The 24,309-nt window shown below is 32.5% G+C and overlaps 1 protein-coding gene across 1 annotated transcript in view; it reads left to right on the forward strand.

Annotated features, from left to right (window-relative positions):
• Nucleotides 1-8,628: 8,628 nt before the first annotated feature.
• Nucleotides 8,629-24,309, forward strand: part of LOC148281050 (uncharacterized) — a 257,044-nt gene continuing 241,363 nt past the window's right edge. The window contains exon 1 of the mRNA XM_088227376.1: nucleotides 8,629-8,820. The gene's annotated coding sequence lies outside the window, so the exon portion shown is untranslated. The remainder of the gene's footprint in view (nucleotides 8,821-24,309) is intronic.

The following is a 24,309-nucleotide window of genomic DNA, read 5'->3' on the forward strand; positions in this document are numbered from 1 at the left end:
GCTGGTGAGGTTACACCCGTACAACCTGCTAGTACACTTGCTTGATCTATAGTACCACGAAAAAAAATCGTGGAGCTAAGTGCTTCGGCGAAGGAAAAGCGGACGAAGTCATTGGTAACAGCACATTTTTCAGAGCCAGATGCGTTCAATTGCCTTATTTTATAGAAAAACGTTATGAAAGACTCCCGTGAGAGCAATATGCCGAATAATAACTTTAAATTCAGTCCAAATTTCTCAAATTCTAAAAAAGTCCAAATTTAAAAATAAAAAAAATTAAAAATCTGCTCAAAACAACAAAAAAAAATAGGCATTTGAATGTAAAATTAGTTTATATTTAGCCCATTCCACTGGTATTTTTTTGAGTACTTATGTTTAGTTAATAAAATTGTAATAATTATTTTTTTTGCCGCTTCCTATGAATTCAATATTCAATATTAAAAAAACAGTACAACAAAAAAAACAATTTCTCGAACTATAAAGGCCCTTCACGATCGCATATTATCATAAAAAAATATTTTGCAATATGCTATTCAAATACCTAATTTATGAATAGAAAGACGTATATATCTACGAGTATTACGCGTCTACCGATATATGTGTTACTATCGTAGAAGTTAACAGGCATATACATTTTATATGAATAAAGATTTTGAAATTATAATTTTACAGAATAATGATAAGTAGCTTGTACGAGTAATATCGCAACCTGAAGCACTGTGCGACGTCGTGTATTTATTTTTACAGCGTTCACGTGTGAACTGCGGTCGTAGTTTCGTATTGTCCCAGCGTTCTGTCCTGCGCGGTCAAGGCTGTTCACATACCTGGGATAAGACAGTATTGTCCTATCTATTGTATTGTCCAAGTGCAAAGGATATTTTAATGGCATATTTCATACGTACTTGACTAAACAACAACGGTAGTTTCCTTTGAGTTGTATATCACAAACCAAAGCCATCTTTTATTTTATATAAAACAAGACAATAATTTATCGATTAATCGCAATAAAATATACACAGAGAGTAACTTCTGGCAACAATTATTAATTAAAGTAATAAATTACTCTTAAATATTTTTTTTTTGGCAGATTCGAGATTTTGACATTGACCCAACGCAACGGTATTCGTTTACCTGTGTGGGGTATTTATTCGTTCCCAGGATGACAGAAGGAGAGGTAGCGGGGCGGGATATCTGGGAAGAGAGGGAAGGAGGATAACGGGATAACTCAGAGCTACTCTGCGCACGCGCGGCTTTCCCGGACCCGTATCAATAGGAACCGCCACGTCTGTTCGGGAAATTCGAATTTCAAAACACCGCTGAAAGTTACCACTGACGAAAAAATTAAATTACGCAACGAAAAAATCGAATGGAACCTAATCAAATTATTTATTAAAATATATTATAAGCTTTAAAAAAAAACTAGCTCTATATGAAAACAAATAATACGAGTTACGTGCATTATTTTGATTGTATTTTTTTATATTTTAAAATATTAAATAATTTATTATCCATTCCTTTATCTGCATTGAATGTTGTATAAGACACATGATTGGTAAAATAGTTTAAGTGTATCCGAGCGTATCCAAAACAGCTTGATAAATAAATATTTGATTGCAACTTAACTTACCAGGGTGGTATTCCAAACGCTCTCGCGGCCGTATTACACGAAAAAAAGTGTTTTCTCGTGCCGCGAGAGCGGTTCAGAATAGCACCCCAGGGCCTCGATTACAATGGAAAGATACCATTTGAGGGCATTGGAAGCAAAGATAGAAAACTCCCGTTTTGGTGTTTTCGAGAAAAATAACAAAAGCTGCTACACTAATGCCAAAGAGAGTCTTTATGTTACAAATATGTTATTTTCATTAAGTTTAAACTCTATAAAATTGGCTTTAATAAAAACACGAATTCAAAAAACTATGGCACGGCAACTTTCGAAAATTTAAATCTCAAGCCTGTCATTGGTCGAATAAAATGGCTGATAGAAATTGCTTTGTTTGCTTCCAAACTATTTTCAAACCACCAGAAATATGATTTTAAACTACATTTGCAACTTGACTCATGATTTTTATAAAAATAAAGTTGATAAACTACAGAATGACATCAAAACAAAAAAAAATTTTTTTTGGAGGTTGCTATCTTTGCTTCTAATGCTCTCATTTATCTTCAATTTCATCTACAAAGTGAAATTAAGTTTTCCGTATGAAAAGCAAAATACGCATACAATTTTTTTTTCTAAACATGTTCAATTATAGACAACCGAAGAAGATACTTTAAATGTTCATGCAAATATACTCATTTTCGTACACAAATATCTGGGTTTTTATAGACAGTCGAAGATAACTTTGTTAACTTTTCATTGTAATCGGTGCTCTGAAACTAAACCTGAGACCTCTCGTTATAGGCAAATAAACCACACCACGAAGCGGGCAAAATGAATATACTATGTATAGTAAATATAACCTATATGGGCATTAATTACGTAAAATAGAGCGAATCATTCGACGAATCCAATGAGGAAGCTCAGTGCTACGGAAATTGGATGTAATAAATGTTTTCTTATATGCGGTAGATATTTACGCATTTAATTGTACGGCGAAGTTTTTCTTAAAAGTATGAAGCTTTAGGGTGAGCCATCCTGCAAGTAAATAAATATCGACGCTGGGAAGGAAAAAATTACCAAGCGACATGTAGCAATTTTACGGAAGAACAAATGAGTTTTTTTCATTTTTTTATTCATAACGAATCTCGTGTTTCAAATTTTTATTTGAATTATGTAGGAAACACGCCAAAATATGTAAAGTATGAATGAGATATTTTTATTAATTAAAAAAAAAAAACAAATAAACGTCACAATATTTTGAGTTTGTCCAAATGTTTGTAGACAAGACTGGATTTCACCCCCTAGGGGACTCCCTAGGGGGTGACTATCAAGATTAACAAATTATAACAGGGATGGAGATGTGGAAGTGGAATGTGGAAGGAAATGTGGAAGTCTAAGCATTCACAGGGCTTATGACTTGTCATTGGCTGGTTTAATTGGCCTTTACACATAGTGTAACATTTACTATTTTGTCAATGTTTGAAAATCCATATTTCTTCAATTCTTTCATTTGTTTATTTTAGTGAAGTTAAAGAGCTGAAACCTGTATTGTTGTGAAGAGATTTATCTGATCGAATTATTTCACATACTAGGCAACGCCTGTAAACAATTTCCCAATTTTTAAACGTCTACTTGGACCAGTTGCTTTTATCACAATATTTTGAGTTTGTCCAAATGTTTGTGGGCAATAGACTGAACTTCACCCCTTAGAGAGTCATTGAGATCAACTTTCCTAAACATTCTCTAAAAGTTACTACATGTCGCTTCGTAACTTTTTCCTTTCCAGCGTCGATGCGAATTGAGAGTTTTTTTGGATATGAGAGTAGCATAAGAAATACTTCACAAGCTATAAAGCTTAGGTACACAGCATTCGCGATTCACCGTGTACTACGAATATTTGATCCACTGTACCCTATGCGGCTATTCTGATTTTCTAGTTAAACAAACACAAATTAGTAAGTTTGTTTATGATAGTTATACCGTTAAAAATTAACCTTTAAAAATTATGTCAGAATTTATTGGATTTTGCTTTGGATTAGTAAACAGTTAACACTTTTAAAAAAAAATTAAAGAAACGATAAAACAAAAAGGTGAAAAAAAAAATGAAAATTACGATCTCTGCAATATTATTTATTGATTAAAAATATAGTCCTGTATGTGAAATAGAAGTAGAATCTAGGACGAGTGCTTTCGACTCGATGGTTACAGTAAAATGAAAATCCTGAATTAGGAAAACGAGTGGAGATAATTCCGCTTCGTATTGTAGTGATTGGCGCGTTTGACTACCACGGTTAAGGAACCAAGTTCGATTCCTGTAAAGGTCTACTTAAATATTGATTAGAAAGGTAGTTATTCACTGCAATAGGGGAGACCGGGGAGAGTTCGGACGGTTTTTGGACTTGTATTTTTTTTGCATTTTTTCGGTTCAACTTGGAGAAATATCATAAGAATAATCTCCTAATAAAGATAAAATCCTCTACAAAAATATCACATTTTCATACATAACGAATTACAAAAAAAATATTTGAGATGATGTCCTTAGGTTGGAGTCTCTCATGCAAGGGGGCAAGATCGGACAAGGCTTGAAGAGCATCGGATAGAAACTGTTATGCAAGAAAACGCATGTAATTATTACAAACATGACTTTTTTATTTAATTAAAAACATGAATGCATTGTTTTCTTTCTTCTTTTTCTTCTTCTTCAGGGTTCTGTCCTCCAACGCTGGGTATAGGCCTCTTCCATATTTTTCAATTTTTCTTGGTCGGTTGCTACTTGCAGTAAATTTTTACCCCCTACAGCAGCTATGTCGTCGGACCATCTTTTTTGAGGTCTTCCGACGCCTCGCTTATTCTCCCAAGGTCTCCATCGTAAAATTTTAGGGGTCCATCTTGAGAGGTCTTGTCTCGAAATATGTCCTACCCATTGCCACTTCAGTCCTGCTACGCGATCCTTATATTTTCTTATTACGTTGGAATTGAAATGAACAATAATATTTAAATTAAAATTATTGCATATAATAACTAAACATATTACTATTAAAATAAGCGATGTCATGGTAACGAGCTTTATTGTCTTTGAATGGTTTTGGAAGAAAAATAATAAAATCTTCATACAGTACCAAATCAGTATTGTCTAGTGCGGCAACTCGATAAGATGGTATCTATTCTTTCTCTTGTGAAATTTTACTATGTAAACACCGTAATTCTTTTCAATGATCTGTACAACATAATGATGTACAGATTTTTTCCGTGCACTTTAAAAAAGCATTCTTCATTTTGTTATTAAATATTTAGCTCTTATGAAAATTAGAAGAAAATAGAATATTATCAATTTCATTTAAATAAACATTTTTAAGTAACCACTCTTGATTCGGAAACTCCGCTTTTCTATGCACTCTTTCGTATGCTGAAATTTCGTTCCATTCCATGGAGAAAAGCTTGTTTTGTTTCCGTTGCAGTGAATGATCGGTCTATCAAACGTTTGTGTCATTTGTGCATAACCTCACAAAACGAAATTGTTTATAAATACAAAATAATATGTGAAGGAGAGCTTTCGGACTCACGGGGGACGTTTCGGATAACCTGTCCGAAGTCTCCCCCGTCATTGCGAAAACACGATTACATATTTATACGCAAGAAAAACATAAAAAATATGGGAACTAACCTTTTGAAGAAATACCTCAATGTGTGAATAAACTATATGACACTTTGCGATACAAAACGGAATGAACGAATTTTCTACAAAAACTCAACCTTCCGAAAACATACATGGCGCGAAATAAAGAGCTGTTCATTGTCTCCCCGTGTCCGATCCCTCCCCGGTCCCCCCTACTAAAAAAAGTTTGGTTTATTGCAAAGAAGGTAATTCAAAAAAGTTTTAAAACTTATTAACTTTTTAGGTAATATGGAATAATGTTAAATAAGACAGCATCACCCCCTTTTCCACATCCAGTGGTGCATAGAGCAATGCATTAATAGTAGACTAAATGCATTATATTCCGATCATCTGTTACATGAAGGTAAGATGATCAGTCTTTCGATTCAGGTGCCAGTCCAGGAACAATAAAATACTGCAGTTCAAAAAACGTTCGAAATCAAAAGTTCACGTTCACCTCAAGAACAGTACATTAACACGTCAACCACTTCACAGCGGACTTAACTCCACTCGATGTCTTTCAGGATTTTTACCTGAGAGTAGCCACCGAGTCGAAGGCACTTGTCCAGGGTTCTGGTTTTATATTTTTACACAGAACTGTATTCTTCATCCGCCTGAACACAAACAAACGAAAGTAAGACATATTCACTTTATTCTTACTATAAGTATTATTAGTAAACTAAGCCGATCATCATCATCATTCCCTTTCCGCACCTAATGGTGCATAGGGCACTGCATTGGTACAAGAACTGCAGTGTATCTTGATCTTTGTTTGTTACATGTAGGTAAGATGATCAGTCTTACGCTTCAGTTACCAGTCCAGAGACTAAGAAATATTCTAGTGTGAAAACACACTTTTAAATAAATATTTCACCAACCATATCGGGAATCGAGCCCGAGACCTCTTGCATGGCAGGCAAACGCGCTGACAACTACACCACAAAGACGACCATGACAATTTGTTTTTTTTTCTATTAACTGTACATTTATACGAATAATAAAATTAAATAACAATCTACGTATCTTTTTTGGGTGCCTCCAAGTAGGTAGGTTGAATTATTTCCGATGTTTCGGCTACCATTGCAGGAGCCAGCCATCCTCAGGATAAACTGTGTAATAAAATGCATGATATAGGTTATATTGGAGAAAAAATATATACACCTTTATTGATAAACAATACATCTCATTATTACAATCTTTTATAAAAATATATACACCTTTATTGATAAACAATACATCTCATTATTAAAATCTACCATAAAAATATATACACCTTTATTGATAAACAATACATCTCATTATTACAATCTACTATAAAAATATAACTTGTGGTAAGCATTTTAATTACATTGTATTGTTTTTTATAATAAACTGGTGTAAAAATAAATTAATATATTTATAACATTTTCTTAATCCATTGCTTTTTTTCATATACACAACCTTCTAATCCAACAACGATTTTGAAAAAAAAGGCACATTTGGTTGAAATTTAATTAAACATTTAAAAAATCACCATCCTGTAGATTTTAAATGCGTTTGTGTAAGTTTTGCAAACGGGCCAGCTCTTGTTAATCGATCTGTAACAGTGACCGAGAATATTAACGCACCTGTTTAAATAAAAAAAATTGTGTATTTAAAGATAGTTAAAAAAATTAATTTAAGGTTTATACATATATTTTTATTTTTACTATCTTTATATGTATAATTTCTCTGTACGTGTGATGTAACCGAACTCCTTCGAAACGGCTTAATCGATTTACATGCGGTTTTCAGAGATATGTAGATCTTTGCGTTGTGCGTGTTCGTAGATATTAAAATCTTTGATCTAATATGTAAAAAAAATGTTAGGAGCATAAATGTTTAATTCATCGATCTACCAGGGTTGCATTCAAGGAGAATTCTTGTACAAAAGAATGGAAAGATGTTGTTTTTTGTGTATTAAAAAAGTTTGTTTTTGAATGTTTACAAATAGCATTTGTTTTTTGTGGATCTCAATCAGATTTTTTCTTTCAATTTCTTGTAATTTCTACCCATTAATTTATTTTTACTGGATTTTTGATAATACTAAAATAATATCAAATTCAATACATTATTAATAATCGTATTCCTAGATAAGTACACCCCTCTGTTGGTGAGAAGACCGGAGGTTGACGTTTGCAAAAAGAATGCCATATTTGAAAAAATGATTATTTTATGTTTTGGAATTCAACCATAAACATGTACTAAGGTACTTACTTATCAATGAAAAAGGTTTTTTTTAAGGTAATAAATAGCTGGCAAGCCAAAGTTCGTGCAGGACAACGTCTGTCGGGTCTGCTAGTTACTAAAATTTTTCTTTTCGAAAATGTGATAAATGAGTTAAGTCCAATATCATATTCAATTATTCTAATGTAAAACATATAATGTATCACTGATCTTTCTGGTTGTTAATTATACTTGTAAATTCATTGTTTTTATAAATTGAGGTAATATTATTTAAGTTAGAATGAATATAAATCTCCTTCAACATCCACAGAAAGCGGCTTAGTGTTTTTTTTAAAGTTTTTTTGGTAAAAAAAACTAATTTCAATGTTAAATTTGAACAATGTACATTGATGTTGATGAATAAATAAAAACATATAAAAACCCTTTTATATTTAAACTAATAAAATAGGAATAAGAATAGGAATAGAATAGGAAAAGAGTCGAGTTAACAGAAATGTTAGTCATCGGAAAAATATTACAAAGGAAAGGTTGATAACCTTTTAGTTTGATTTTTTTTTCGTACCTACCAATTTTTCCTATTTATTCTTCACTAAACACAACTTGTCCTTAATCGAAACACACTAATACTTTAATGTGCTGGCCATGTACATAATAATTTAAATACAATATGTAATTAATGAGGTCTATTGATATCAATTAACGGTTTTTAACGCCACCTGTTTCTCGATCCTCAACGTTCCCGCGCTCCATACCGTTTTGGAGGGAAATATAGGCTATTCGGGTCGTACTTAGTACCACGCTTTCCATGCATTTATTACTGCGAACAGCAAGGAGTACTTCGCAACCAAATACACAAGTTTCCCCTAAGAGCGGTTTGAATGAAACGGTTTTGTGACACTGGGGTATAAATTCAGGGTCTAAATATTGAATGTTGAGGATTTTCTCAAAAGAGGGTTAGCGCCGGGGTAGAAATGACGGGAATACGAGTGTCTGCTGAAAATTTAGGCAAATCTAGTAAAAATGTTCGCGTATTAACATTTACAGTAGAACGTGGTTTGTTTTATACTTAGTCTTTTTGAGGAGTGGTTGAATTTTGTTGCGTTCGAGTCGGAGCCGTTTGTTTCGGGATCGCGTATTCCCGTTGATAACGCGGCACTACGATCGGACGCTCAGTTTTGCTTGGATCGTCGTTAGCGTAGGTATTACCTGTGAAACTGTCGTGAAATGGTGATCAACAGACAATATCGCCAGGGAGTGAGTTAGTCATCATCGAATTGAACAATAACTACTGTAAATATGTGGCGCAGTGTTTGGATATGACAATCCCGGGCAGAATTATTCTACCCAGCCAAACTCGCAACAGGTAAGATAGAGCTCACCTTAATTAAAAATTAGATATAATAAACACTCTTGTTAGAACGTATTCAAGTATCTACATACCTATCAAATTGTTTTCACAATCTTTTTAAAATTACACATTTGAAAACGACAACTTTTTTTTACCCTGTTTTTGTTTTTCCGATGTGGTTTTACAAAATGTTATAATTTTCTTTGTTCATTGGTTGACACATTTTCATATAGTAAATATGTTTTACGTTTTATTTATGAAAACATTACAAACCAAAATACACCTTTTTAGTATGCAAATTTACATAGTATGAAATATTTTATTAAATACCTTACCATATGATACGTACCTACTCACATCATTCTTATATACTTACCTGTATAAAATATTAATAATTGATTGAATTGTTACGTATTTCTCAGACTTTCCCCTTTTCTTTTTTTACAAAATTACGAGGCCAAAAACCAAATTTAAAATTATATATCTAACGTTATCAAAATTAAAGTCCTACCTACATGAAAAATGAATGTAATATTTCCTTATTCAATACAGAAAACCCGTTACGTTTTCTATGAATATACAATTTTATTGTTACATTTTTACAATTCTATTTAAAATATTAAAATAATTCAGATTTATATGTTACAGTTTCAGATTCAATATTTAATATACCTGCTTAAATAACCCATTTGGTACCAATGTTCCCACTTAAAACACGTCACTATTCAAATTAAATCGATCTCCGATATTTAAAAAAATCAAAATATTTCGCAACAGTTCTAGCTATTTTTTATTGACAACATCTCTCATTTGGCTATGTCAGTTGTCGTTTGACAGGAAAAAAAAGAATTTTTTGGATTTTTTGCGGATCGATAAATTTGTATATCTCCTCTAGAAACCTTGAGTTTACCTATTGACTACAATAATTTTTTTTTTTAATAAAAGTATGAATTAATTACCCCGTGCAAATGTAAACAACGAGAAAATTGCAAAAACAAAATCTCCAAGCACCAAGACATACATTTAAAGAATCTATTTTTCATAAGAATCAGTTTTTCAGAATACTACTGATATTGCGTGTTCGAATCGTATTTTGAGATTGAAGACGTAGAAAGGTCCTTATAGTGCAAATCACATCTCTTAAAATGCAAAAAAATAAGTTTAAAAATTGGCACTTATGGGTTTATATGTATTCGTATCTGTAAGAGTATAATACAATGTTTTTTACTGCTGTTCCTCTCAAATAATTGAAAAACAATATCTCATCATTTACATAGATACATAAAAACACTAGAGCTTTCTTGGAATGTTCCATGACATTACCTATTTGTCTAAGCACATATGCATTAAAAGAACCTATTCCCTTGTCTCTGTTGAGATATTTATCAGTCTATTTACTTGAGTACGATTAGAATGAGAAAAATATGAATTTTTACTACAAATTAACAAGAATTACAGGTTTTTTGTACAAATGCCATAACGTGGCAGATAATTATACATAATCATTCCCCTATCCGTACCCAGTGGTGTAAAGGGCACTACATTGGCACTCCAATTGTAGATTGTCTGGATAAATTATGTTACATGGAAGGTAAGGTAGAGTTTTAAGCCTCAGGTGCGAGTCCACGAAAAGTGAAATATTGCAGTGTGAAATTATCTTTAAAATCAATATTCCAAGTCCATTCTGCAAGGAATGGAACCCAGGACTTCAAGAACGCTTACCACTAAATTACGAGGCGGACGTATCTCTACTTGATTTCCTTTCCCGGAATTTTCACTTCAGAGAACTTATCGAGTCGATAACACTCATCCAGGGTTCTGGTTCTATTCCATACACAGAACTTTATTCTTCATACGCCTAGACACAGAAAAAATATACATTGTTAGGTAAAAACCTAACATTATTATTATTTTTATTAACTTTTAGCTACAATTACATAAATAACTGAACATATATAGTTTTTAATTTTTTTTTCGATCAACTTCAATTACCTTTGGTGCATGCCAAATAATTTTGATTAAATCCTTTACTCATTTCGGTTCTATTTTTTTAGAGAACAAAATATGATCAGTAGAAATAAAAAGTCATTAAATCATTGTAGATATATTTTAGATTCTGTGCATTAAATTAAACACTTTGTTTTCAGTCACTTGAATTTATTTTGAAGCACGACTATACAGTTTCAGAAAGCACATGTCTTTCCATTTACAGGTGAAGTTATAGATTAATCAAGTGTTTTAGTTTCGGTGCTGCAAAACAGCATTTATTTGTTTTTTTAGTAACATATATAATTATTAATTACCCGCTAAGTCCAGAGAATTTCAGTGGCACACATTTTTTAAAGACAGATTTATTTTACACATTTACATATATCATGTACATTTATTAATTATTTTTTAACGGTTAGTTAAAGTAGCGAGGAAGTATTTTTTCAGTTCTTTTTTTTTCATTTGAGGATCTCCCGTGTTAAACTTTCCCTTACTGCTCTAAAAACACCCGTGCGTTACGGTGCTGTGTAGTCACTACACATAAAAAAATAAGAGATTTAAAAAGGGAAAAATGGAATATTTATAGGGAATGGCTTTAATTAACCATAATTTAATTCAAATATGATAATATTTCAAATCTAACTGCTGAAAACATGAAAAAAACATTGGGTATGGCTAACGACTCGGGCGAAACGTGCGCCCACGTCAACTTCCCGAGAGCTACTAAGTATCTGGTACTGGACTACGTGACTGACTCCGCGACGGGCGTAAATTCTTTAACATTTTCTTCATACGCAACAATGCGAAACATTAGTATACTGCGAGTATAATTTATCCCCGATTTCTGATAAAATGCTTTTTTGTGCCTAATAAGTACTTATTATTTAATAACAAATTATTTCAGTCGATACGTAAATGTGTAATGGAGGAATACTGAAAATATAAACCCAACATTTATTATATTTATAAAGATATTATAGTTATAAGACGCAATGTGCACTAGCTACACATCACCGGGGAGGGAGGGTTAGTTATAATTTTCTAGAGATTATTGAACATTCTTGGAATAACGCAATTTACTGTTCGTCCTCCGAAGTAATTTGTGATTAGGGGAACGAACAGGGAACTCTTAGTTTTTAATCTATTGTTAACAATTAATTAGTGGGGGTCATAGTCCATTGCTCGATGACACACACACGTGAAATGATTTCACTTGAAATATAGACCAACGACCGATGAAGCAAGTATTTTTTTATTGAATACAATGCATTGTATTTGGCAAGATTAAAAGTATTCGGAATAAAATGTTTGTCTGCATAAGAGCAACGTCCTGTAGTTCATTCGTGCCATGGTGACACGACGAACAAAGAAACGTGGCTTATAAAGATACCGAAGGGCGTGATAATGCCCGGTCAGCCCAATAAGTCAGCCCAAGCAAGTCAACTCAGTCGTTCAAGTACAGTCAGTTCAACTTATCATCGTCGTAACACTCGCGTGACACAATTTAATTCATTTTTTATCCAACTGGGGTAGGAGCTCCACACCCAGCAACAAGCGAAATACTACGAATGTAATATATAGTATTTAATAATGTTATTCCAAAAAGTGAATGCCGATTCACTTAATGATTTGTTTTTTTACTAAGGTGCGTGGTAAAGAAAAAACACGTGGAACTTGGTGTTAAAAATACAATAGAATTCAACCACTTTTATGTGGCAAAAAGTCATAATGCTGGATAAGTAATGAGTTTGCTTTGTCAGTGACAAGTAACTGCTACCGAATTGCTAAATTTCTCTCCTAGTTTAGGCGGAATAAATCCACCCTTTTTTATCATTATTTGAATCTGCTTGAAAACGTGAACGATTCAGTATTACGAAGAAGGTACCCACTTTTAAGGAAATGAAAAATGTGGCATTACGATAAGCTCCGGACTCTTATTTGGGTCGGTTCTATAGCACAGTTCTCGTGAAAATCTAACCAAACCCGTCTTCGAAAGTTTAACCGGAAAATCCAAAGCGTAATATCGGATATTGACCGAGTCAGCTAATCAGTTCCTATGCTATTGAAGACAACTGTACTGTCGAAAAACAATTATATATCTCTTAATTATTATCATTATTTAACTGTCGAAGTAAATATATGTCTATGATATATCAATAAAATAAAGTCATAACTGAAAAATATGATTTTGAGTTCAGTATACAGTATAATCATTCAAAACACTCTCATATGCAAAAAAAGACAAAATTTTAAATATAAAATTAAACAAATTGATGGCTCTTCGATACGCTACACGAACATTTTTATTTAAATGTGGCCATTCTCAGAGTCATATTTTTTATTATAGAAATAAAAGACGAGTCCACAAATTTGGAATATCCAGTGACCGGTTTCATCGCTTTCGCGACATCTTCGAGATTAGTATATTTGTTGAGGAATTCAATGTATTTATACAAAAAAATTCAAAATTATATGAAAGAAAATTAAATCAAATTATTGTTGTTTTAAGGGTCAGAAACAAAGTGTTTCGGGTTAACTAATGAGTTGATATTTTGATATTTTTATTTTTATTTAAGTATATTCTAATAAAGGAAAATATAACAAAAATGTATGTGATAAATGCTTGTATTTCTTTTCCAAAACAAAAAAAATAAATGTGGCTGCGGCCACTTTTAATTTATTATCTTCAAATTATCAGTTCAATTTAGTCTTTATTTATATCCCTGATACGTAAGTTTAGTCTAAATTTGAAATGGCGTAATCTGCCGGTCTAAAAGTAATTGAATTTTAGTTACATAAAACTTTTAAGTATATTTTTTAACAGAAATACCTTTAAAAATATTGTTTTTATCTAATTTATGTTTTTAAAGTTTTTTTATTATTGCGCGATTAAAAAAAAAAACATTCGTTTTAAAACAGCAAAATCGTATGATTTCCTAATTTTGCGTTCGTTTTACCAGACTACAGCCTTTTAAGGGCCAGACCAAGAACTTTAGAGGAACGTTCCTCTCGTGGTCACGAATTTTTATGATTTTTTTTTTCTTATTGTCTTTGTTTTTATAATCTGAAAATGGCGCAAATCCTTAATTTCTCGGACTAGCATCCCTTCCACAAATTGTAAGTGAACTGGGCTGTAGTGCGTGTAGTGTTGTGGATACACGGATCAAAGGTCCGAGGTTCAAACCCCACTCTGCCACGACTCGATTCCCATTTTTCCAGCACAACTTTTAGGAAATGGTCTGAAAATTTAAATATTTGAGTCAAAATTAAGAATAGTCCAGAAGGAGCGTAGATTCATATTCGAATATTTAGGACTGTGTCGGAAAATTCCCTGACTTTCACTGCGCGCATGCTTGAAGTCGCTACGTAATGTTTCCAGATCGCAAAAAATATAATCATAACACAAATGTAAGATATTTATATTTGAAAAAAAAAATGATTTGTTAATTTCCCTAAAATTTTATTGTACACGCGGAAACATTAATTAACACAACAGAGAAGATTAGTAAAGGGTCATTTAATAAGAATAATTTATTTAATAAACTTTGAACTTAAAATATAAAACCTATTTTATTTGACATAACACGGATATTTTTATGTCATGTTAAATAATATTTGATGTTTTAGAGATAATGTCGGTCGAATGTCTACCATGGCGTTGTTTAATCCGAGAGGTCCAATTTTTATTAGTTCTTTCATTAAATGAGCAAAGTAGCGTAAAAAGTTGACTACCATGGCAACACTAACAAAATGTTCATTTTGTTTTCTTCGACAATCTGACAGATGAAAAAATAAATAAAATTTTAAGTAATGTATTTACTACTTACACATACATTTGCTACTTACACATGAAATGTGATCCCATCCTGTTTCTTTAAAATCCCAGCAGTATTTCTACACTTTAAAACGACACAACACGGCATAGTTGAATTCAAATCGGGAGTTGCGTACTGAGCGACGTCTACAAAGAAACTTATGGGTCAAAACGCAAAACTACTCCTCTAGTAGTTTAGTCACTTTCTGTTTGATGCGCGTATGCGTTTTCTGGACTATTCTTAATTCTATGATTTTAGTAAATAATAAAAGCTAATAAAATAAAAATATTTTTTTTATTCATATAAAAAATGCTTCAATAAAAAATATGTTATATAATCTTCGCTAGAAGCATTATTATTGAATATTTATTATTATATTTACATACCCATATAACCATTTTCTTCGTGTCCGGAAGATAATAATAACAATCCTGAAAAGGGAAATGAAATTAAGAGGAAAGGCGGTCTGGCTTTTCTTCATTCAAACGTATCCTCGTATTTTCTCCCTGGATTATGGCGCTAGAGCAGTGATTTTTTGTACACTAGACATTGACCATTGCCGTGTTTCCATTGTTTTGGTTTTTTGATCAATTGTTTCTTATAGAGAGGACCATCCAAAAACCCAAAAAGCGCCCAATTTGCTTCCGAAGATGCAAAAAAACTGGGCGCTTAGAGACTAATAATTATGTATAAGTTTGTTAAAATTTGTGTTCCTTTTTGTTTGTTTTGTAAATATTGTTTAAAATACAAGTATGCGACTTGATCTTCTAACCGATTCAGTATAGTGCCTTCTGCATTAACGAATATAGTATTTTGTATTGTAAATTTTAAAAATAACTGACCCGGCAAAGTTTTGTGTAAACAAGATAAGAGTGGCGCCAGTAAACACAGCTATATGCAAATCCACTCAAACAATGAAAAGTTTAAATAAGTTTTTTTAATTATTTATTTTTTATTAATATTCAAAGCATTAACTTTGTGGTCCAACATTTTAATAATATGTTAATAAAATTTGTATAAAACCGGTAGACAGATAAGTCGGTGAGTGGTTTTATACAAATTTTATCAACATAATATATTTATTTTTTGTTTATGCCTTAAAACTGTAAAAAATATCTACACTTTAGCGGGCTTATTGCTTAAAGACAACCAAAAAATAGACCGATGAAAATAAAAATTGATAAAACATTTAAGGTGATAAAAAAATACAAATAAACATGTAATTAAATATTTAAAAAAAAAAATCAACAACAATTAATAAAAAGCATAATCAAATCATATCAAAGCATAAGCAAATCAAATACTAATAGGCAACTTGACGCTTTTTATTACCTTAACCAGTCATCGACAGATCATAAGCCCTGTAAATTACTTACATGTTCCTAAATATTTTTTTCCATCTATTTTAAACTCTTTGGAGATAATATCCCAGTTCTTGTCTACAAACATATGGATATACCTAATATCTTCTTAAAATACGTATTTATTCATTTCAAATTAAGTAAGGTACATTTTATGCATTATATCTATGAACTTATTGTATATCTTTAGGATGTGCCCGTGTTAGGGCAACAATGAACCGGGAAAAAAATGAAATAAATAAAAGCATTCAATAATATTAAGAATAACATTAAAATAACATTTAAATGAGTTACAAACATATACCCGTATGCAGAAACAAAACTTAAGGTGAGGAAAGTACATTCTAATTTCAAATGCAGAGAATAACCCGCAGGTGAAGACAATAGAATGTACTCTCCTCACCTTAAGGTTTGTCTCTGCATACGGACAATAATCTAGAAGGCAGAAAAGCGAATTGATATCAAATTTAAATAATTAGCAAAAAAATTTAGAGATAATTACATCAAAATATTTAAATAGAATTTACACATAGTTACAAACATAATTAAACTTACAAAATTATAAAAGCAATACAATAAAAATAAAAGAACATCATTATGGTTCAGATATGAAATATAAAGTAAATAAAATTAAAGTAATCAACGAAATAACAAAATTACAGATTATAATAGGTTGGGGAAAAAAAAATGGTATTTTGCTTTATTTCATTGCTTTATAAAAAGTGTTACAATCATCCGATTTTAATCAAATATGCGCCGTTCTATTTAATAACTTGTTGTCAACGAAAACTAAACTTTATAACGCCACTTTCGTAGAAACCCTTGTCCCCATTGGCAAAAAACTCGGACAACCAATTTTCACAGGCCTCTATTGAGGCTAAATTTGTACCCCCAAGCGCGTTGGCCATAGACTGGAACAGGTAGTAGTTACTTGGTGTCAGGTCCAGACTATAGGGTAGGGTAGGCATAAGAACTTCCCATTCGAGCTCCCGGAGCTTCTGGCGTGTCATCAAAGATGTGCGCGGTCTGGCTTGTCCTGATGACATACGACTCCTATCCTACTCACCAATGCTGGCCGTTTTTGTTCGATTGCTAGCTTCAAACGGTCTAGTTGTTCACAGTAGAGGGCAGAATTAAGCATTTGGCCTTAGGAAAGCAGCTCATAGTAGAGTATTCCCTGCCAATCCCACCAAACATACAGCAACGTCTTCCTGGCCGTCAGTCCTGGCTTGGCCATGATCTGGGCCGCTTTGTTGGCTTTCGACCACGGTCTCTATTGCTTGATATTGTTGTAAGTGAGCCATTTTTCATTACCAGTCTCCGCTCTAGAAATGGGTTGAATTTGTTGACTTTTACGATTCAGCAGCGATTCGCAGATGGAAATTTGGTCTGTGAGATTTTTTTTTGTCAGCTCGTGTGGCACCCAAACATCGAGCTTTTTTTGATCCAGCCTTCTGCAAATGGTTCAAAACGGTTTTATGATCATTATTCAGCTCCTGGACGATACTGCGACTGCTAATATGACGGTCTATCTCGATATTTTCAGTGATTTTATCAACATTTTCAACGACAGGCCAGCCAGAGCGTAGTGCATCATTCACCTCCACTACACCAGAACAAAATCGCTCAAACCACTGTTTTTTTGTAAAAATTTTTGGTCGCTTTTGACGCGTTTTTCAGGTAGTAAAAATGTAAAATGTGGTGAATTTCTTCTTTTGTTCACGACTGAACTGACCAAGTGTAATACTGTCAAGAAAACGTTTGTAGTATATACTTACACCTTTACAACGCTGTATCGTATGATCCAATGCGACCAATAATGAACGAGATATACTTAGTTTCTAAAAAAAGGCGCGGAATACGAAATTACTTTTTCCTAACCTGATATAATATTAAACAATAAAGTAAAATATACAAATACGTAATAAGGAAATAAAAAAGAAAAGTCATTAGAGATACAATAAAACAATCAAAAACAATGTACAATGGACTTAATTTAAAATAAAAATTAAGAAGCACATTATAACTGCACTTACCAGACGAAACCTAACATGCCTTGACACAAATGAATAAAAACTGTTAACCGTATTGAGAGCATATTATAGAAATTTACATTATTTTTGGACTTAAAACATTCCACTCTCTCATCCCTATCGACGCGTCGCGTCGCGAAGTGCAGCAGCCAATTGAAAACATTTCTTCCTTAACATATACTATTAATAGGTTTGTTCATTTTGTATAATGCATTTTCCTGCTACATTTTACGCCTGGAAAAAATGATAGTAAAAAAATAACCGCAGGCGCACGTGCAAGAAGCGTAAAATATTATTGCCATCTAAAATTAATTGAAAATATTTTGCGTTCACTTCTGCGCACTCACAAACGTTTTTAACGTGGAAGTACTTTTATGTAGGTACGTTTTTTGTATGGTTAGTAATTTTGTATTTGATAAGTTTTCATTTAATAGAGTTCATAAAAGGGAAAACGTTTTTCTAACATATTTTTACCAACTTTATCTTTGAGCGGTGTTTGCTAATTTTAATTTGAAATAAACCATAAACAATAGATTATATTGATGTTTACCGATGTTTTTATATTTTGTTAGTACATTCGGTCATTTTTTCAGGGATAATTTAAGTGTCGCGATGATAAAGGACCGACAAAATAATAAACTATCATTTTTTATAAGGTAAATAAACAGTATGTAAATAAATATTGCCAATTTATTTGTATATTAGTGTAAGACACTCATGCACACACCAAAAAAGTTGTTTACACTTAATACAATAATTTTAATTATGTTCAATATAATAAATGTAAAAGAAACGAAATGAAAAAAATGCGTACATAATAATAAAGTTAAATATCTGCTTCTCTCAAAATTTCTATCATTTTGACCTAAATTTACATACATTGTCACAAAAAATATCAGCCTCAATAAATATATTGTTAAATTGGTCGCATATTCCATGTATTGTAGATTGTTTAAATAGTTTGTTGACGCGTTTTCTGTGTAAAACAGAAGATTTTGTCTTGTCAGTCTAGTTGGCACACGGAATAGAAGTCTGTCAAGTAGGTTAGGAGAATCAATTTTATTATTTATTATTTTAATAAAAATAACTGGTCTAACATTATTCTTCGATTTTTAAGAGAGTTTATTTCATGGTACTGCATACTTTTAGCATGGTTAGAGAAGTTAATGTTTAACCGGTAGTCGACCTGCTTATTTTTTTTTTGTTGGACCCTTTCTTGTCTATTAATACTTACACTATAGTAAGGTGAGTAAATAGGAGTACAGTATTAGCTATCATCATCATTCACACCCACATGGCACTAAAATGATTTGTTTTGTGATTATCTGTCACATTAAGGTAAAATGTTCGGTCTGACGCTTCAGGTGCGAGTCCATGGACAATGAAATGTTGCAGTGAAAAACTACCTTTTTAACCAATGAGACATAAACACTCGTCCAGCATTCTGGTTCTATTTTACATACAGAACTATTAGAAACGGTTATATTCCACCATATGCAGAAGGTTATAGCAGGCTCTCATACATGACTAGGTATTATATAAGAATCCAGCTTTTTTTTTCTTTTCAGGTCACACAAATCATTTTACAGTATTTCGTATTTATTTGATAAATCATCATCATTATCATTCTATGTCCGCTCCCTAGTTGGAGCATATGGTATCCACAAAGAGCCTCCATGCATCTCTATGGACGTCCAGTACGTCGAGAACCTGATGCCTTGTAAAGTACGCAAGCGAGGTTAAGGCTCTTAGGAGGCATCCGCAGTATATGTCCTAGCCAACCGTATCGGTTCCGCTAGACGACAGTTGTCACCGGAGTTTGCTGCGTCCGTTCTTTTATTACTTCATTCCTTACAAAGTCAAATCCACCGCACACCCGAGATTCTTCTGAGACACCTATTCTCAAAACTCAGATTTTGCTATTTTGAGCCCTAGTGAGGTTCTACGATTCGCATCCGTAGATGAGAAAAGGTGTTATGCAGGCGTTACATCGGCGGCATTTGGTTTTCACTGAGTAAATATCCGATCTCCAGACAGCCTTCATTCTGTTGAATGTGGCCCTTTTTACTCCTAACCGCACTCCCAGTTTTTGTTGAAATCTGATTCTATACACAGTACTGTATACTTCATCCGCTCGGACGAATAAAAAAGTATCGTTTAATGCCTTTAAGATTTCAGTCAACATTTTTTTATTGTTTTTTTGTATTAGAAATATGAAAAAACATAAATTTATACTACATACTTACTATTTTTAATTATTCGTCTAATAAATCTATTGATTCTGTGTTAGATAAAGCTATTAACATCTTAAGAACTAATATGTACTCTTATTAAAACTAAATTTTAAATCAAAATTGACCAAGAACGTATCTTTTCGAACTTATTTGAAATACTAAATGCCATTAAATATTTATATATAACTACTTGGCCTCGTGGTGTAATGGTCAGGGCGTTTGCCTACAATGCAAGAGGTGTCAGGTTCGATTCCTGACATGGTTGGCATGAAATATTTATTAAAAAGGGTGTTTTCACACTAGAATATTTCATAGTTCCTGGACTGGTACCTGAAGCGTAAGACTGATCATCTTACCTTCATGTAACAAAAATGGTCAAGATACGCTGCGATTGGTGTACCTATGCAGTGCTCTATGCACCATTAGGAGCGGAAGGGGAATTATGATGATGAAATAACCACTTACCGGAGTGTAGTCGGTAAATGGTTATATGCAAATATTTAATAACATTTAATAAAATATTTGACCACAAAGATGATGCTTTAAATATTAATAATGAATTACAAAATTTCAAGGCTTTACATGTATATAGTTGGATAATTTATAAAGCGCCATTTTCGTGAAAATCACTTCAAGGGCGCTGTACAAATAATAAATATCCCAGTACGTCTTGCAGCTACAGAGCGCATGGACGGTTGGGATTCTAGTTCCTCGTTTTCAATTAAGATCAATAAAAAATTATAACAGATAGGAGCTAGATTACAGGACGTCTTGCAGCTACAGAGCGCATTGACAGTTAGAAATTTAGCTCCCATTTACACATTTTAAAAATTGACAAATAAATTTAGTGTATTAAAAAAAAAAATAATATGAATAATAAAAAAGGAGTAAGATTACAACACGCCTTGCAGCTACTAAGCGCATAGACGATTGGAATTCTAGACCCCGTTTACAAAATTTAGGTATTTTAAAGTTGATATATGAAAGCTAGATAACCAATCATCGTGCAGCTACAAAGCGCATGGAAGAGAGGAATTCCAGCAAAGTTAAAACAATATCAATAAATTTATAAAAAATAGAGTAAAGTAGTAAATTGGTTAAGTGTTCATGCCAAGAAGTAAGCAACAAAAAACTAAATAAATCAAACACTGTTTTAACTCCTTGGTTAACAAAGGGAGATAGATGTCCGAAGAGAAGCTTTTGTAGACAGTAGGTAGATATCGTCGCCATGTGGCCCGCTGGCTGGTAGATAGTTTCTGGAAACGCACTTTCCATTTCTTTATTTTTTTGGGTAACTCATTGTATATTTTAAACCTTTGTACAAAGAGTTCTGTACCTCATTGGTATTTTTAAATATATTTTTTAATCTCTAGTTTCGTATGTGTGGCGTTGTTTGTTAAATTTGATTTGTTTCAATCCCTATTAATATTTTGAATGCAAATTGCAAAGCATTATGTTTTATTTGTTGTTTTACGGCGAGAAAATAAATTTCTTTATGCTTGTATTTTTTCAACACTTGAGTATACATTATCCTTATCGCCTTATTCTGTTGAGCAAATCATTATTAATTTGCAATAGTCTTTTTGTGCAATATTTCCAAACATGCGGAAATATTGTCGTTGTGAGTACGGGAGAAAACCAACCCTAAAAGGACTGAAATATTATTATGACCTAATGCTCCTTAATGGGGTAAAAGCGTTGAATAAATTTCTCAAAAGTTCTTACGGCAACCCGACATAACTTTCCTTTTTCATAGCTTTCGTAAAATATGTGCTTTGTCAACGTCTAACAATCTTCTTTTATTTTATGTTTATTCTTTTTGTTTTAACCAGTGATATTTTTGTTTTATACATAATATAATATACAAAACAATCTAAGTCTAGATTGCACTAAACCATAGTAAATGATTCCTTGTTTATTGATGCTTTTCTAACATTATAATAAGAAATTATTACAAAAACACAAAATAAAAAATAAGGCGGTGTTTAAAAAAAATCGTCCGAAATTACAATTATTATTATTCAATATTTTAATCAAGATAATTAACCGAGGAGATGCGGAAGTCTAAGCATTTACAGGGATTATGACCTGTCATTGGCCGGTGTTGAATCCAGTTCTTGTCTGTAATAGTTTGAATGAAATTAAAATAATATAATTAAAATTTATATTTGAAGCACTATTTTCGTGGTTATTTATTTTAATTAATATTAAAATATAAAAAACCCCCTTGTTTTTAGCCATTTTTTTATTATTTTTATTCCCAACCAGTTTTTCTACTACGAGGGATAATAAGTCACGACTTGACTTATTTTATTATCTCCAAATGTTTAGATTTAATTTAAAGTAGACACTGTTATAACTAAAAAATTGGACCGGTCGGTAATAAAATATGGAATAAGTAGTTAAAAACAGAATAGTTTTATTTTGATTTTCATTAAGAATTTTCATGTTTATCGATTATAACAACTTGAAAAGCTTGAAAAATTCAAATATTTTGTAGAAAGTATGGTTTTTATTATAATTCTCTTACAGTCAGGCTGCTCTAAAAGCATTGAACTCTGTCGAGATCAATTCTAAATTGCTGTTGGAGTGCCTACGGGCACTTAATGGGCAATTATCATGGATTTTTTAAATTAGCTAATAAATTAATCTAAAAAATCACAAGCCGATCGGTACTATTCTTATTAAAATCTGTTAAGAAATAAGGGAGACAGAAAGAATTAAATTCTAGTAATTTGAATGGTGCCAAAAACAAACAATTCGTGACGTCATCAAGTATGACGTCTTCGGATGTTTTGTGACGTCATCGGATTGTTTTCTTCAATGTCTATGGATTTAATAGAGTATTGTAGATAGCTACCTTTTTCTATGTGCCGTTTGTTTACATTTTCGGCGTCCTGTCACTTATCAAACGCTACGAGTTGTGATTTATAATTTTCATGATAAATTGATAATTCAATTTATCATTATCATAATAAATTAATGTTTAGAAGAGCTTGAAAACCATACAATATTAAAAGAAATTCGAGATGTACGATGTAATCCGTTTTCACTTTCATCTGTCAGTGCCTGGAACTGGAGTGTGGAGTGGGTAAGGTGGGAGCTTAAGATAATATGCATAGACAACTCTTTTTATATTTATATTTGTGGCCTGTGGCATTACCAACATTAAAATGAATGCATTACTCGTGAACTTCTGTTACAAAATTTAATACCAACTTGAGAAACGATCGTTTTCGAAAGACCTTAGATCAAAACGAAAATAATGAATGAAAATATTCATTATAAGGGTTTATATAAACACTAGGAGAATCTTTAAAAAATCTTTTATTTGTAGAGTAGGTAAAATCCGATATTCTTTCAGCAACCTTTTAAGCATTTCGTTGAAATTTATCACATTTATTATTTATTTTCGGAGTTCAATAATAAAATTTACCAGGCAAATTTAATATCCTACGCGAGCCACCGAAAAAGCCTCGGCAAGCTACCGGTAGCTCACGAGCTACCTTGTGGCGATCACTGCTTTACATCATAAAAAGAGTCTCATACTCAGGGGACCACTGGTTAAACCCGAGGATGTTAAAGAGCTCGCCCCTTACCTAATAGCCTGATACTTTACGGATCTTGGCTTGTAGAAGGAAATTTAGCAAAATGTAAACTCTCGCCTTCCACACAGTAGCCAGGCTCTTTATAGACCTGGGCTTGGAGTGCGAGAACTTTTCAGGGGGACCTGTCACAATAAATCTTCACAGGTCGGGACGTCAGGAGCTAGCATAACGCTGACCCACACCACTAAGAATAATATTAGTTTTTTTATTAAAATGATGAACGTATAACATACAATAAATGTAATGAATGATTTGTATATAACCACTTACCGTCTATTCTATGTCCACCGGTTTGGAGACGAATCCGTCTCTTCGTCAAGACATTCATTACACTAACATACGAATACCACTATTTCCCTTCACTAAACGTCTTAAAGAGGTAAAAAAACTACAAGTGGTCCGTCAGATGGCACACTTAGGAACTAATTTTCTATGTAACAGAAGGGAATAGCTGTATGTATTTT

Source organism: Micrasema longulum, unplaced genomic scaffold (assembly GCF_059751315.1).
Source record: "Micrasema longulum isolate JH-2025_06_02 unplaced genomic scaffold, ASM5975131v1 h1tg000501l, whole genome shotgun sequence".
Classification (NCBI taxonomy): domain Eukaryota; kingdom Metazoa; phylum Arthropoda; class Insecta; order Trichoptera; family Brachycentridae; genus Micrasema; species Micrasema longulum.